The 16662-nt window shown below is 44.0% G+C and overlaps 1 long non-coding RNA gene and 4 other non-coding genes across 5 annotated transcripts in view; 1 reads left to right on the forward strand and 4 right to left on the reverse strand.

Annotated features, from left to right (window-relative positions):
• Positions 1–4027, reverse strand: part of LOC117559143 — a 6635-nt gene extending 2608 nt beyond the window's left edge. The window contains exon 1 of the long non-coding RNA XR_004570927.1: positions 3907–4027. This is a non-coding gene — a long non-coding RNA (uncharacterized LOC117559143). The remainder of the gene's footprint in view (positions 1–3906) is intronic.
• Positions 4028–9366: 5339 nt separating this feature from the next.
• On the forward strand, positions 9367–9439 carry trnar-ccu. Its single transcript has one exon. It is a non-coding gene; the product is annotated as a tRNA-Arg (tRNA).
• A 4592-nt stretch (positions 9440–14031) lies between these two features.
• On the reverse strand, positions 14032–14104 carry trnar-ccu. Its single transcript has one exon. It is a non-coding gene; the product is annotated as a tRNA-Arg (tRNA).
• Positions 14105–14885: 781 nt separating this feature from the next.
• On the reverse strand, positions 14886–14958 carry trnar-ccu. Its single transcript has one exon. It is a non-coding gene; the product is annotated as a tRNA-Arg (tRNA).
• A 1296-nt stretch (positions 14959–16254) lies between these two features.
• Positions 16255–16327, reverse strand: trnar-ccu. The gene has a single exon. It is a non-coding gene; the product is annotated as a tRNA-Arg (tRNA).
• Between the last annotated feature and the right edge of the window lie 335 nt (positions 16328–16662).

The following is a 16662-nucleotide window of genomic DNA, read 5'->3' on the forward strand; positions in this document are numbered from 1 at the left end:
CAAAAATACAAAATAAAAAGTAGTGCAAGAAGTCTCTATACATGCAAATAGAATATGGGATATGCACAAGAACAGAATATGAAATTAAATAATGTAAATTAAGACTAAATTAAATGATGTATCTAATATATATCATTCCGTTTACTTTTACACGGACTCTACTGGCACTATTTCTATTCTATTTGTATTTACTTGCACATCTCAAAACATTCTCTTGCACTATTTTATCTGTTCTATGTCCTATATATATATATATATACAGTGTTTCCCACAGATATGAAATATACTTGGGCGGGTGGTGGCAGCGGGCGGGGGGGGGGGGGGGGGGGGGGGGGTGCGCGAAAAAAAAAAAAAAGAAGGTTTTAACAACATGTTTATTTATTGACTTTTCATTCCGGTATAATCATTTTGCGCAAAGATGGCGCTGTTTGTCAGAGCACTTCATCCTTCTGGGATTTCATGAAGAACAGCTCCAACGCCTGTGTGTATGGGAACGCCTCTGGTGCTGGTCCATTAACTGCCAGTGTTTCCCACAGATCTGAAATATACTTTGGGGGGTGGTGGTAGCGGGGGGGGGTTGAGGTGACGTGCAACAACATTAACATTACATCAGGTACAGGCAGGGTCCATAATGATAGCCCTATAGTTTAAATCTACTACCCACACATGAACATATGGAAATGAGTTACTATTTTGAAAAATAAATGTATTTATTAATGTATTTAGGAACCTATCCATGTGATTTTTAGTGGGGGTCGACCTCAAATCCTCTAGGGGGGTCCAGGGGCATGCCCCCCCGGTAAGATTTTATTTTTTATTTTGGAGTTAAATGCATCAATCTGGTGCATTTTGAGGGGAACATAAAGAGACTAGATCTATGGAAACACCTATATTTAACAGAACTGTATACATTTCAATAATCATAAAATCATGGCCATAACCAACAACATACCTTTTCCAATATGAAAAAAACACTGAAACTTGTTTATTAATTTAGTTTTGGTTCATTTATAGTTGTGAGTGTGTCTGTGCTCCTGAACCAGCCTCTCCTGTCTCCCTCCTCTCCCTCCTCTCCCCCCTCCTCTCCCTCCTCTCCTCCCTCTCCCTCCGCTCCTCTTTGAGGCAGCAGCAAAGACTAGTTTTCTCTCAACAAGTTTTAAAAGTGTATCTTACCTTTTTTTCACCTAGTTAACTTTTTATTTATTTATTCATGCATATTTTACTAATCACATTACATTTCATTTAGCTGACGCTTTTATCCAAAGCGACTTATAATGACCGATTACAGGGACATTCTCCCTGGAGTAACTAAGGGCTAAGTGCCTTACTCAAGGGCACACTAGTGGTGGTGTTCCTGGCGGGATTTGAACTCACAGCCTTCCGATCTTCAGCCCACCTCACTATCCATTAGACCAATCACTACCCTCTCAAATGGAAATATGTGTTTACATAAATGGTGACCACACCGTTTGAGACCCACTGAGAACTTAAACTAAGTTAACTATCTAAACACTCAGAGTCCTTTACCTCACCTGAGCTGAGGTTATCCCGAGCTTGAATGACACACAGAGACCAATCAAGGGCTTTGATTTATGATCTGTATGACAGTGGCCATGTCGGCAGGCCACATCATGTGGACAGCCAGTCACCCTGTGTGAGGCAGGCCACTTAACAGGCCAGAGGAGGCGAGATCAGAGCAAGGGAGCGAGGGATCATTGTCTACAAGTTAATCGATCGCAGATGGCGTGGACGAATAAAAAAAATATATATTTTAAAAAACTTAGAAAAAAAAAACTAAATGGGTCGCGAAATATACCTGGGCGGCCGTTAATATACCTGGGCGGCCCGCCCAAGTATAGTCTATGTGTGGGAAACCCTGATATACACATGTTGCTCTGTTGGAGGAGCCTGGGACTTAAACATTTCATTGCCATAACTATACTGTCTGTAGCTAATTTGTAAATGACAATAAAGCCTTGAAACTTGAAACTCTTTATTGGCCAGTCGGTGCAGTGTGTGGAGGTGGAAAGCAAATACCAGTTTAATTTAAATGTGCATTCAGGCTGATGGGTAGCCATAGAAAGTCTGCAGAAGCACCACACGTCTAGGTCGTGTTGAAGTTAAAAACTGCAGCATAATTCAGTTTGAATGGAAATAAATCCCAGTGCCTCGGGACACATTCAGCACTTCTCCTTTTAGAAAGAAACACAGCAGTGTCTGGTGTCACACGTTAGGAGTTGCATTTCCATGTGTTCCACAGAATCATGATTGCATCATTTGATTTATTGCTTTTTTCTTTTTATTTCTGAAATGGAACAACTGTCACGAAACACCATTAAAGGTCTCCCATCATGCAAAATGCACTTGTTGATGTCTGTTATACATCAACATGTGTCCCCGGTGTGTCGGGGAACTCACGCAGCGTCAGGAAATAAAACCCTCTCTCTTTTCCTCCGTACCCAAATCTCTAAAAACGGGGAACAACGGAGCTGATCCAGATTTGCGTCCGATATGACATAATATCTGAAATGTGGACCCACGGGCCAATCAGAAAGTTGCTATCAGAAACAATGCCCGACTGTTTTGGACGTAATATGGTCGGTGTTTACATTAGCATCGCTAACACTCAGAGCTAACCTGTACTGGAGAGCATGTGTGTGAAGAAGCAGGAAGTAAAAAGGAACTCACCTTGTGGTATAACCGGCAAGAGAGAAAGCCTTTGAGCTCCAAACTGTTTCAGAGAGAATCCTTGATAATCCATGATATGGCGTTTCATCACGGCAGCATTTAGTTTAGACAGTAGCTGCCGGGTCCCACATGAGCTCAGACCCCTCCTCTTTTATCTTTTAAAAGCTTTATACCCAAATCAGCACTTTAGAAACAGGAAGTGAAATAGAGGGATATGAGGCATGGCTAGAATGGGTGATCCGTTTTGTTTTTTTAGCAAAACTCTTCATAGACAAAGTCAAAAGTCAAAGTCAGCTTTATTGTCAAAATTACTACATGTGTTATACATCCAGAAATCTCGATATAGACATGTTTTTTATATATTTTATATATCTGAGACCTATGCTATTGCCTAAAAATAGCATGATAGGTGACTTTTAAATAATACATTTGCTTAGAAATCAATTTAATTTAGTGTGTGTGTGTGTGTGTGTGGAACACATGGTGCATTTGTGCTAATGCCTTTTAGTCTCTGATTGTTATCGTATTCCCTGTTTATCAAAAGGTCAAAGCACTTCGATCTGCATCCTCTGTGCATTACAAGTGATGCACAAATAGAGATGTATTATTAATATTGCTTGAGAGGGTTTCTGAAACAATAACAACAGAGCAAACAAAAGGCTCAAATGTAACCATGTGCGACCTAGAAAACAGTGCGAATGTTCATTACTATATAAAGTTATTGCATTAATTATTACTATTATGTTATTATTTAATCATTGCACATTTTGTTTAAGCAAGTCAGTGACGTTTGAGGGTCTAAAATCGTGATTTTAACGGCAGGTACAAAGTGTTGATAAACTATCAACAGTCACGACATTAGCATGCTGCTAAGCTAACAGCACAACAGAGGATCTCGCAGTTCACGTTGCCCCTTTTAATCGATAAATAATGTGTTAAGAAGCTAAATAGTGAGCTGTGATATACGTCATAATGCTATTTAACTAAATAAGCAGTTAAAGGTTGAGATTAACACCACCTTATATTACATATTTAGCTTTAACAACATGAGATATGGTAAACTAGAAGATCAAAGTCTCGCGATAGCTCGAGAGGAATAAGCTTTCCATAGCAAAGCTCTTGAAAGCGCGAATTGATTTTTCATCAATAAGAAAGTCTTTCTACGTGCAAATACAGAATAAATAAGGAATATTAATCAAGAACAACATTACTACTCACCAGCTTGCGTGTTAGGTCCGGTTACAGTATGCAACCACTTATATTTAAATTGATAAAATCCTCCTGTTCTTCGCAACCTGCTTCTCTCACTCCGCCTGCTTCAAGTGACGTTCAGTTCCGAGTGACGTTGGTCTTGGCCAACCACAGGACAGGAAATGGAAACGTCGATTTTAAGACGCATTCATGTGAGCCTGTATGAACACGAAAATAACACCTTTTGTATTTGTTTACGGAGAAATAAGTCGACAGTACGGATTTCAGTGAGGTTTTAGTAATTCAGACACTATTATTTCCATATCTTCTATATTTATGGTTTTTCACAATTACTAAATGTTATTTTTTAATTACAAACAAAATCCACGTTTTTTCGGAGGTTTGCTTGTTTCCCAAATTTCCGATTATTTTGAACTCAACCTTATAATGTTTTAAAAGTGAAAACAACACCTAACCGATTAAAAAGCTGTGTTTTGTTTTTGTTGTTGTTGTATTTGCTTGTATTCTCTTTTATTATATTACATTATATTTTCATACTGTCTACTATATCTTCTTACATACAACATTTTATAAAAATACACGGAAAAATATGCATATTTCAGCCACTTGTTTTATTAAAATATGTACTAAAATACAAATGTTTTTAATGTATCATTGCTTATTCGCGCAGGAACTCAATTTAACAACAAGTCTGAACTCTCTTGGGATTGTGCATGTTTAGTGACAAGCCACTTGAGGGCAGTGTGTTTTTCTAAATGCGTCACCAAACATCTCTGCTCCAGTTTAGAGAATAAACCTGGTTTCATGTGTCGTGTTAGCCTATATTCCCTGCACAAAAGAGCTATTAAATGATCTTGTTTATTATGCCAACAACATGCAGTAAGGATGACTTACTCAACTGTGCAATAAAAAAGACAAAAGACAAGTTAGCACAACAATCAAATAAATAAATAAGACAGAAAGACTCATATAAGACGTATAGCTGATTAAAAGCTCAATTGAAAACACACATCTATACAGACAACCCAAAATAAATAAAAAACAAGATTTAAAGTTACTTAAACGTATTGTTACTTAAACTTACTGTCACTATTACTTTATTTTCTGAGGAAGCTGAGATCCTTCCACGTGTGCAGGAGATCTTCTAGTCTTTGCTGCGGTCTGCTGGGGGGGGCAGCATCAGAGCCGGTGACACCAGCAGGATCAATAAACTGATCAGGAAAGCTGGGTCTGTCATCGGCATCAAGCTGGACCTTTGAAGCTGTGGTGGAGAGGAGGACACTGAACAGGCTGTTGTCCATCATGGATAACCCCACCTATCCTCTCCACCTGCAGCTGGACAGACAGATAACCCCACCCCCCCCCCTCTCCACCTGCAGCTGGACAGACAGATAACCCCCCCCCATCCTCTCCACCTGTAGCTGGACAGACAGATAACCCCACCCCCCCCCCCTCTCCACCTGCAGCTGGACAGACAGATAACCCCCCCCCATCCTCTCCACCTGCAGCTGGACAGACAGATAACCCCACCCCCCCCCCCCTCTCCACCTGCAGCTGGACAGACAGATAACCCCCCCCCATCCTCTCCACCTGTAGCTGGACAGACAGATAACCCCACCCCCCTCTCCACCTGCAGCTGGACAGACAGATAACTCCCCCCCCCTCTCCACCTGCAGCTGGACAGACAGATAACCCCACCCCCCCCTCTCCACCTGCAGCTAGACAGACAATAACCCCCCCCCCCCTCTCCCCTGCAGCTGGACAGACAGATAACCCCCACCCCCCCCCCCCTCTCCAACTGCAGCTGGACAGACAGATAACCCACCCCCCCCTCTCTCACCTGCAGCTGGACAGACAGATAACCCCACCGCCCCCTCTCCACCTGCAGCTGGACAGCACAGATAACCCCACCCCCCCCTCTCCACCCTGCAGCTGGACAGACAGATAACCCCACCCCCCCCCCTCCTCCACCTGCAGCTGGACAGACAGATAACCCCACCCCCCCCTCTCCACCTGCAGCTGGACAGACAGATAACCACCCCCCCCATCTCCCACCTGCAGCTGGACAGACATATAACCCCACCCCCCCTCTCCACCTGCAGCTGGACAGACAGATAACCCCCCCCCCCCCCCCCCCCTCTCCACCTGCAGCTGGACAGACAGATAACCCCCCCCCCCCCCCCCTCTCCACCTGCAGCTGGACAGACAGATAACCCCCCCCCCTCTCCACCTGCAGCTGGACAGACAGATAACCCCACCCCCCCTCTCCACCTGCAGCTGGACAGACAGATAACCCCACCCCCCCTCTCCACCTGCAGCTGGACAGACAGATAACCCCACCCCCCCCTCTCCACCTGCAGCTGGAACAGACAGATAACCCCCCCCCCCCCTCTCCACCTGCAGCCTGGACAGACAGATAACCCCACCCCCCCTCTCCACCTGCAGCTGGACAGACAGATAACCCACCCCCCCTCTCCACCTGCAGCTGGAAGACAGATAACCCCCCCTCCCCCTCTCAACCTGCAGCTGGACAGACAGAAACCCCACCCCCCCCTCTCCACCCTGCAGCTGGACAGACAGATAACCCCCCCCCCCCCCCCTCTCCACCTGCAGCTGGACAGACAGATAACCCCACCCCCCTCTCCACCTGCAGCTGGACAGACAGATAACCCCACCCCCCCTCTCCACCTGCAGCTGGACAGACAGATAACCCCACCCCCCCCTCTCCACCTGCCAGCTCGACAGACAGATAACCCCACCCCACCTGCACCTGGACAGACAGATAACCCCACCCCCCCCTCTCCACCTGCAGCTGGGACAGACAGATAACCCCCACCCCCCCTCTCCACCTGCAGCTGGACAGACAGATAACCCCACCCCCCCTCTCCACCTGCAGCTGGACAGACAGATAACCCCACCCCCCCTCTCCACCTGCAGCTGGACAGACAGATAACCCCCCCCCCCCTCTCCACCTGCAGCTGGACAGACAGATAACCCCACCCCCCCCTCTCCACCTGCAGCTGGACAGACAGATAACCCCCCCCCCCCCTCTCCACCTGCAGCTGGACAGACAGATAACCCCCCCCCCCCCCTCTCCACCTGCAGCTGGACAGACAGATAACCCCACCCCCCCTCTCCACCTGCAGCTGGACAGACAGATAACCCCCCCCCCCCTCTCCACCTGCAGCTGGACAGACAGATAACCCCACCCCCCCCTCTCCACCTGCAGCTGGACAGACAGATAACCCCCCCATCCTCTCCACCTGCAGCGGGACAGACATATAACCCACCCCCCCCCCCCTCTCCACCTGCAGCTGGACAGACAGATAACCCCCCCCCCCCCTTCTCCAACAGACCGCTCCGCTGTCACAAGGACCGATACAGGAACACATTCCTGCCCACTGCATTAACTCTGTACAATAAATCACCTCTGGCTGGAAGAGAACTCTCTGCTCCATAGCTTCTCTTGGAATAAAACCTGGCTGTACATTTTACACATAATCTGTTCAATGTTGAATATTAATATTCCATATGTCATATATTTATGTATATATATATTTGTATATATAATATCTTGTCAAATCAACATGTATATTTTCTACTTTCTTGTTTATTTCTAGTTTTGTTTTATTGTAAAATGCCTTGTCTTTTATGCTGCTGCAACACAAACATTTCCCAAATTGGGATCAATAAAGTACCATCTTATCTCATCTTATCTTATTACACTGTAAACTTCGAGCAATAATTACTTTTTTAACATTATATCTTTACTGATACTAGTACACCACTGTATATATTATAATATACATATTTATTGATGTTATATATTGTAGAACAATGTGCATATTTTTACCTTATAAACATGTCATTTTTAGATTTGTTGCACAATTTAACTTTAATGTATTATATTTTCAGGTTTTTCTATTTCATTTTATTTATTGTTTTTTTTTTTTATTCTGAAATGGAACAACTGTCAGGAAACAAAAATAAATAATTAAAAAATTAAAATAATTCAGATTACTCCAAAAAAAAAAATCATTTGGGAGGTGTGTGGCACAGTGGGATAGTGCGCTGATCTTCAAATCAGAGGATAGCAAGTTCGAGTCCCACTGCAGTCAGCATGTCGTTGTGACCCTGAGACACTTCGCTCCTGTGGGGATTGCCCACAGTATTGAGTATGTAAGTCGCTTTGGATAAAAGCGTCTAACAAGTCATGTCAGAAAATATTCCATTTCAGACCAAAAAAAAATTCTAAAATATTATGCAAACACTAAAACTATCATCTTTTAAATATGCTCCTGCTGTTCTTTCTTTTATTCCAAATATTACAGTTGTCCTTGTGTTTTAAAGCAACTAAAAATAATATACTTTTATCTCTCTTAGAATTCAGAAAAAGTACAATTGATTAGGAAAAAAGTGTAATAATACGTGAGGAATTCATCGTTTTCTCCCTTGGACATATACTGAATTGTGCCTCAAACCATAATACTAGAAGAAAGACACATATAGTAATAAAGGACAGGTAGACTTTAAAATTAAGCGTTTATATATTACGTATTAGTATTAACATGGCTGGAGGAAAGTGAGCAGAATTAACAGGGATGGATTTATAAATACGCTCTCACACCATATGGGCAACTCTTCAGTATTCTTACATAACTCACTGAATATGTGGAGGAGGAAGAGAGCAGCAAGCAAGCAGTGCACACTGAACACTGCCCACACACACGCACACACACACACACACACACACACACACACACACACACACACACACACACACACACACACACACACACACACATACATACATACATACACACAATGGAGAGGAGAGTGGAAGTGAAAATGTGGAGGAGGTTGGACAGAGAAAGAAAGTTGGATGTTGGAGTCAGGGTCAGAATCAATGTTCTAATTCTCTTTACGGCTAAATGCTTGCAGGTTACAGCCTGAAACATCACGCAAATAAATACTTTGTGTCTTGGAACATCTTATAAAACAGGATTCTTTAGAACAGGTTTAATATTTTGCGGAAAACTCTTAATTGCTTTCTTGTTGAGAGTTATATAAGATTGACATTTCTCTCATATCTGTGGCTACAGGCAGCTACACCTAGCAATAACTAGCTTAGCTTAAAGGCCGGGAACAAGGATAAGTATGTGTGCTAAACTAGATACTCTATTGGTGGTGGTATCTTCAAGCTTTGCTCATCAGGATAATCTCCACATATTAACACCACGTTATGGTTTCTAAAGTAAAGAGCTACAGCACGGTCATATGGCTTCACGTCACCACCGCTAAGCTAAAGGTGGCTAATGAGCGTGATTGTTAGCATTCGCCATTTTTAATTAAACCAAATTTACTGACGTATTTTACTGTACGATAGAAAACAATCATTCATGCTAACTGCCTGGAAATATGTACATTTAGTTATGTATTGTACAGTACAGAATCATGTGATGTGTAGCCCCAGTGGCCCAATGGATAAGGCACTGGCCTCCTAAGCCAGGGATTGTGGGTTCGAGTCCCATCTGGGGTAAAATGTTGTTCAATGGTAGTATCATAGCTTTGGAAAGTGGACTACTCAGAGTCCTAAGTCAGTACCGGTACATGGACGGTATTGGTATACCGTTAAGCCGCTGGACAAACGGTGCTGCTATCGGTTTAAGAATTACGCTACTTCCTTAGTTTAAACAATTCTGGTTGGTTGAGAACCCTCTTCCCGTTTGACTACCACTGTGAATGCCACTCGTCATCTCTCCTAACAGCGCTCTTATTATTGTGAGACTCCCGGGGGCAGACCATAGGGGCAGATGCAACATCTTGCTACAAACAGCGTCTCAAGGCTTCTTAACATTTAACAACTTATTAATGATGCATACCCACTTAACGGGAAAAACTCAGCTAACAGACGATATTAACCATTTCCCCTACACGGAACAGAAGTCCAACACCAAGAGTCTAAAACAAACTTAGCAAAACGGGCTAACGGGGCTACTTTAGCACATAACTGGCAAAAGCGATCTTTTCCACATCATTCTATCATAAAAACGGTTAATCCAATGTCTCTGTGTAACTTTAAAATGATTACTGATAATCCATCATTACAATTATAAATAATAAACGCAATACACGGATTATAATGGTTAGCCGACCGGAGCTTCCGGTTTAGGAGGTGCACACGCAGCGTCTCGTTTTAACTGAATAATGGTCATGTTTACATGGATTTATGAACTGCCCCTAATTCCCGCCCCCTTCCAGAGACACACTGTCAAACACACTCACAGTCACACCTGCTTGGTATGACATTGAAAAAGTTACATTAAGTAATAAATAAAATTACAATAAAATGACTGTTGTTTAATCTTCACATCTTGTAATCATGTCAATAATTTTGAGCACCAAATTATTGAAAAGTATCGATAAGAGTATCGAAAAATACCGGTATCGATAAGCAGTATCGGTATCGGTAAAATCCTAACGATACCCATCCCTAATTAAAGGTGCCTTTCCATTACTGCATCAGTAAGTGTGTTAAATGAACTACAGCACGGTCACATGACTTCACGTCAACACCGCTAAGCTAAAGGTGGCTAATGTTGGGCTATAAAGGAACTACAGCACGGTCACATGACTTCACGTCACCACCGCTAAGCTAAAGGAGGCTAATGTTGGGCTATAAAGGAACTACAGCACGGTCACATGACTTCACGTCAACACCGCTAAGCTAAAGGCGGCTAATGTTGGGCTATAAAGGAACTACAGCACGGTCACATGACTTCACGTCACCACCGCTAAGCTAAAGGTGGCTAATGTTGGGCTATAAAGGAACTACAGCGCACGGTCACATGACTTCACGTCACCACCGCTAAGCTAAAGGTGGCTAATGTTGGGCTATAAAGGAACTACAGCACGGTCACATGACTTCACGTCACCACCGCTAAGCTAAAGGCGGCTAATGTTGGGCTATAAAGGAACTACAGCACGGTCACATGACTTCACGTCACCACCGCTAAACTAAAGGAGGCTAATGTTGGGCTATAAAGGAACTACAGCACGGTCACATGACTTCACGTCACCACCGCTAAGCTAAAGGCGGCTAATGTTGGGCTATAAAGGAACTACAGCACGGTCACATGACTTCACGTCACCACCGCTAAGCTAAAGGAGGCTAATGTTGGGCGTGATGATGTTTGTGATTTATCTCAAGGGAATCGGAAGTGATAAAATGCAGACTCATTCCTGCACCGCTAGTTAGTAGCCAATTCAAAACAGCATCAGGTGCTTGAGCTTCGGTGCAGTTAATATACATGAATCAAATCTAAGACATTCACCTCGTTGCCACGTTAAGGAGTATTTGCACATTGGTTGTGCAACATAATCTTGCACCATTTTCTTTGTTTTTTTTAATTATTGTTATTTGTCTCATATATATTTGTGTTGCATTGTTGGAGCCTGACTTCAGATTTCCAGTGCCATATTAACACTGTACTGCGGATGATGATAAAGATTTGAATCTTGAATTTGAATCTAATTGTTATACCTGGATGACATCTCACTCTGATGATGATTCAATTGAAACTAAAACAACCTAAAACAACTATATGTATCTAATATTAAGATAATAAACACATATTATTCTGTGCATTCCTCTGCAGCAGTAGAGGGAGCGGCGAGATCAGAGAGGGGGCGGGGAGAGCGCTCCTGTTCCGCCCCCAAGTTGCAGCACGAGCTGTTTAGCGCGAGCCAGCTGTGGAGCGCGCAGCGGGCGCATGCACGTTACCACCACCCCCCCCTCCTCTTTATACGCCGAGAGAAAAAAAAAACTCCGTTCCCGAATCCAGAGCCCGAGCAGCACGCGGAGGGATGGCTGCAGGAGGAAAGGCACACCGCGCGCACCCGATTTCAGCACGCACAATCAACCACGCGCAGTGTCTACTAGTTCGTGTGACGTGCCTCCCCCTCCTCCGGTAACCGTCTCCTGCCTCCGTTGTTTTGGAGACGGTGGTTTTACGCGGAACCGAGAAACTATTACGCACCGGAATCTAGAGCGACCCCCTCCCAACCACCCCAAATCCACCGTGCACTAAACGGGGGGAACACGAGAGCATCCCCCCCCCCCCCCCCCCGCGAGTCTATCCTCTCTCCCACCCCCGGAGCTCCAGAGGGTCTCTTCTAAGCGAGAAAAGAGAACCAGGGAGGAGGGCAGGAGGCTGTTTTTGTAGCCGCGGAAGACGCACCCTCGGCTGGGCTGAAGCGCCGCTGTGTGCCGGAGGATGCTGCGGGAGTAACGGCTCTCAGAGATGGGGAAGGACCAGGAGCTGCTGCAGGCGGTGAAGACCGAGGACCTGCTCACCGTGCAGAAGCTGCTGCAGAGGCCCCGGCCAGGGAAAGCAAGTAAGGCTTCTTTTATTTATTTGATTTGATGCTAAACCGTCAATCAGGAAGTCGCCGGTTCGATCCCAGGCCCCTGCTGCAGAGAAACCCAATCCTGAAGGGTCCTCTAAGGCTTTATTTCCATATGCACAGATTCAGTGTAGATATGGCAATCTCAAGTCCCAGGCTCCTCAACAATGCAACATAAATATATATATTAAACTATAAATCAAATGCAAACACAATAGACATAATGCAAGAAGTGGAATTTTAAAATAGTGCTGGAGAATGTTGAAAGGTTTTCAAAGATTTCAAGGCTTTATTGTAAAATGCACAGCTTCAGTGTAGATATGGCAAGTCCCCAGGTTCCTCTAACAATGCAACATATATATATATATATATATATATATATATATATATATATATATATATATATATATATAACTATAAAGCAAATGAGATAAGATAAGAGGTACTTTATTGATCCCAATTTGGGACACACTACAATACAAACGCAATAGACAAGGTGCATGAAGTAGAAATAATATAGTGCTGGAGAATGTTGCAAGGTTTCCAAAGATTCAAAGTCTTTATTGTCTGATGCACAGTTTATCTTATTGTATACATACTCCTGGATTTACTTGGTTTCAATCCCTGCAACATGAAGCTTATTGTATTTGATTTGACATGTATATGGTTGACTTCATCTGCATTGGTCTTGCAACATTCACTAGAACCTTTTTTGTATTGTTTTTTAAATTAGTTGTATGTCTTAGGATTCATGTTGTTTATTCTTCTGCAGATACCTGATTATAACACACTCATTGCAATGATATTTCTCACACACACCATATGATGATGTGTGTGTGTGCATGTATGTGTGTGTGTGTGGGTGTGAGCAGGTGTGAGGCAGCCTCTGCTTCTGTGTGTGTGTGTGTGTGTGTGTGTGTGTGTGTGTGTGTGTGTGTGTGTGTGTGTGTGTGTGTGTGTGTGTGTGTGTGTGTGCGTGTGTGTGTGTGTGTGAATGCATGTTGGCTTATTGATCGTGAACGTACCTGCAGGATTATTGCTGTCTTGGACACGTACATCTAAAGGTGTCGCAACAACTGAAAAACGAACCCATTAACATGTATTCTTTTGCATCTACACACTCGTGGATATTTCACACACACGAACCATTGCTGGCTCCAATTACACCTCATGATGGCGGTGTGTGTGCATGTGTGTGTGTGTGTGTGTGATTAAGGAGGGGTTTCATGCATCGGGGTGTATCAGGGATGATTAGCGGTGGGATTGGAGACTGACAGACCTCGGTATGTGTGTGTGCACTGCAGCAGAGAGAGAGAGAGAGAGAGAGAGAGAGGGAGAGAGAGAGATAGATAGAGAGAGAGAGGTGGTGTGTTTTGGATGTGTGTGACCCTGTCTCATGATGGTGAGAGATGATGCCAGTGGCCTTGTTCAGGTTCATCGTCACGTTCAATGACAAACACAGATGGACAGGGGTCCGGATGAGTGGTTAAACCTTGTGTGTGTGTGTGTGTGTGAGAAGCACTTCCTGTCCCCTGGTCTGGAGGTCAATGGGTTTCTGAATGTGTTTTTCATTGTTACACCCAACATTAGCCACCTTTAGCTTGACATGAAGTCATATAACCATGGTGTAGTTCCTAACTGATGCAGTAACAGAGCCTCACCTTGCTCCAAGGACTCAGAGAAGTCCACTCTCCAAAGCTATGATGCTGCCAGTCAACAACATTTTACCCCAGATGGGACTCGAACCCACAATCCCTGGCTTAGGAGGCCAGTGCCTTATCCATTGGGCCACTGGGGCTATACTCCATGTGTTTATTTACTGTACGATTCATATGTAAATGTACACATGAGGATGAGTGTCTTCTGTCGTACAAAAGTAGAAAAAAAAGTAAAATACGTTTAAAAACGACGGTTGCTAACAAGTGTCTGAATGAGACGACTCAACTTCATCACGCCCAACATTAGCCACCTTTAGCTTAGCGGTGAAGTCATGTGACCGTGCTGTAGTTCCTTTATAGCCTAGCCTAGCATGCACAGACAGTAACTTTATGGGTGTTTCTCAATGTCGAGGAAGGATGCTCCAGAGCCACTATTTCAAGCATACTACGTCATTGAGTGCCGCCGAAGGACTGTTCCAATCTCCAGCATACTTGGAATCCTACCGAGCCCGGCGTACTTCGTTTGGAGAAATTTCGAGGCTGCACATGTGTAGACTCCGCGGTCTTAAAATCCCCACAATGCTTTGCGCACGGACCAATTTCCCCAAATCTGTGGCGGAAAATGTAAGGTGACGCACACTTGCTCGCCTGTTCCACTCTTTGTTTTCCGAATGCCAGGAAGGATTCTTGCCTCGCTTCTGAAGCAAGACGCTCGGCAGACATTGCTTGGTAGCACATGTCTTCCAAGTATGCTGGACATTGGAACAGTACTTTGGCGGCACTCGATGACGTAGTATGCTTGATATAGTGGCTCTGGAGCAGCCTTCCTCGACATTGAGAAACACACAGAGCCTCACCTTGCTCCAAGGACTCAGAGAAGTCCACCTTCCAAAGCTATGATGCTGCCAGTCAACAACATTTTACCCCAGATGGGACTCGAACCCACAATCCCTGGCTTAGGAGGCCAGTGCCTTATCCATTGGGCCACTGGGGCTAATGAACCTCTCTATTGTCTGCAGCTCTGTGTCCGTATGACTCTGCTCTTCTATTGTAGCTCTACAACGAGCAGAGCTTCTCTCCACAGCCCACTCTGAGGTGTGGGCAGCACAGAGACCCTCTGATAGGCTCAGCAGCAGCAGGAATAACTGCAACAGATCAAATATAACATTAACCATTAAAATGTCTGGATCTATGATATATGTGTTGCAGAGTTGGGTATTCATTATAACGATTGTTACAAACCGTTTTCCAACAAGAGAAATCTGTTAAAATCTGTTTAATCTAAATACTGTCGAATGCTCTTTAAACTGCATCAGTATTGTGGTCGTTCTTTCATAAATTGACTTTCTATCCAGTTTTCATCTACATTTAAGATATGCAGAATCTAGGCCCCAGGCTTGTGAGGAACAAGCTAAGCTAACGTGCGTTGGAAAAACACAGATTATTAATATGAAATATGCTTTATTTCGCTTGTTTGGTGGTTTTAATCACCAGGTGTGTTTGTGTTTGAGAGCTGGAGACATTTGGGGAGAAATCAGCTCCAGAAAAAAAACTCCTGAGTTCTTGGATATTAAATAATTAGAAGTGTTAGCTCAGCAAACGTCAGTGAAGCTGCTTTATTCTAGCTTTAATCACCTGGTCTGTTTGTTTTGGGGATGTGAAGACCCTGCTTATCATTTAGCTCCTGATGAAAACCTGCTCAAGCATCAGCTCTGTGACGACTGCAAAGGATGCCACGAAGAAGACACCAAATGGCATAATATACATATTTCATTTTTTTACCAAACGACCAACATTAGCCGCCTTTAGCTTAGCGGTGAAGTCATGTGACCGTGCTGTAGTTCCTTTATAGCCTAGCCTAGCATGCACATACACTGGGTGTTTCTCAATGTCGAGGAAGGATGCTCCAGAGCCACTATTTCAAGCATACTACGTCATCGAGTTCCGCCGGAGGACTGTTCCAATCTCCAGCATACTTGGAAGTCTACCGAGCCCGGCGTACTTCGTTTGGAAAAATTTCGAGGCATGTGTAGACTCCGCGGTCTTAAAATCCCCACAATGCTTTGCGCATGGACCAATTTCCGCAAATCTGTGGCGGAAAAGGCGAGGCCTCTCATATGACGCACACCTGCTCGCCTGTTCCACTCTTTGTTTTCCGAATGCCAGGAAGGATTCTTGCTTCTGAAGCAAGTGACTCTGAAGACATGTGCTACCAAGCAAGCATACTCGACATTGAGAAACACCCACTAACAGAGCAGCATCTTGCTCTAAGTGCCGGTCAACAACATTTTACCCCAGATGGGACTCGAACCCACAATCCCTGGCTTAGGAGGCCAGTGCCTTATCCATTGGGCCACTGGGGCTGTACATCATGTGTCTTTGTACAGTACTATTCATATGTATATTTACATATTTCTGTTTCTGTTGTTCATATTTCAGAAGTATAACACTTCAGTAAATGTTGTTAAATTTAAAAACAGCAGTTGCTAACAGGTGTCTAAACAAGATAACTAACTTGCTTTAAACACTGATCACTAATTGAGTGGCTTGCTCAAAGGACTCTGAATCATTGCTCAAAGGACTCTGAATCATTGCTCAAAGGACTCTGAATCATTGCTCAAAGGACTCTGAATCATTGCTCAAAGGACTCTGAATCATTGCTCAAAGGACTCTGAATCATTGCTGCTGCTCAAAGGAC

Source organism: Gymnodraco acuticeps, unplaced genomic scaffold, assembly GCF_902827175.1.
Source record: "Gymnodraco acuticeps unplaced genomic scaffold, fGymAcu1.1, whole genome shotgun sequence".
NCBI classification, from domain to species: Eukaryota; Metazoa; Chordata; class Actinopteri; order Perciformes; family Bathydraconidae; genus Gymnodraco; species Gymnodraco acuticeps.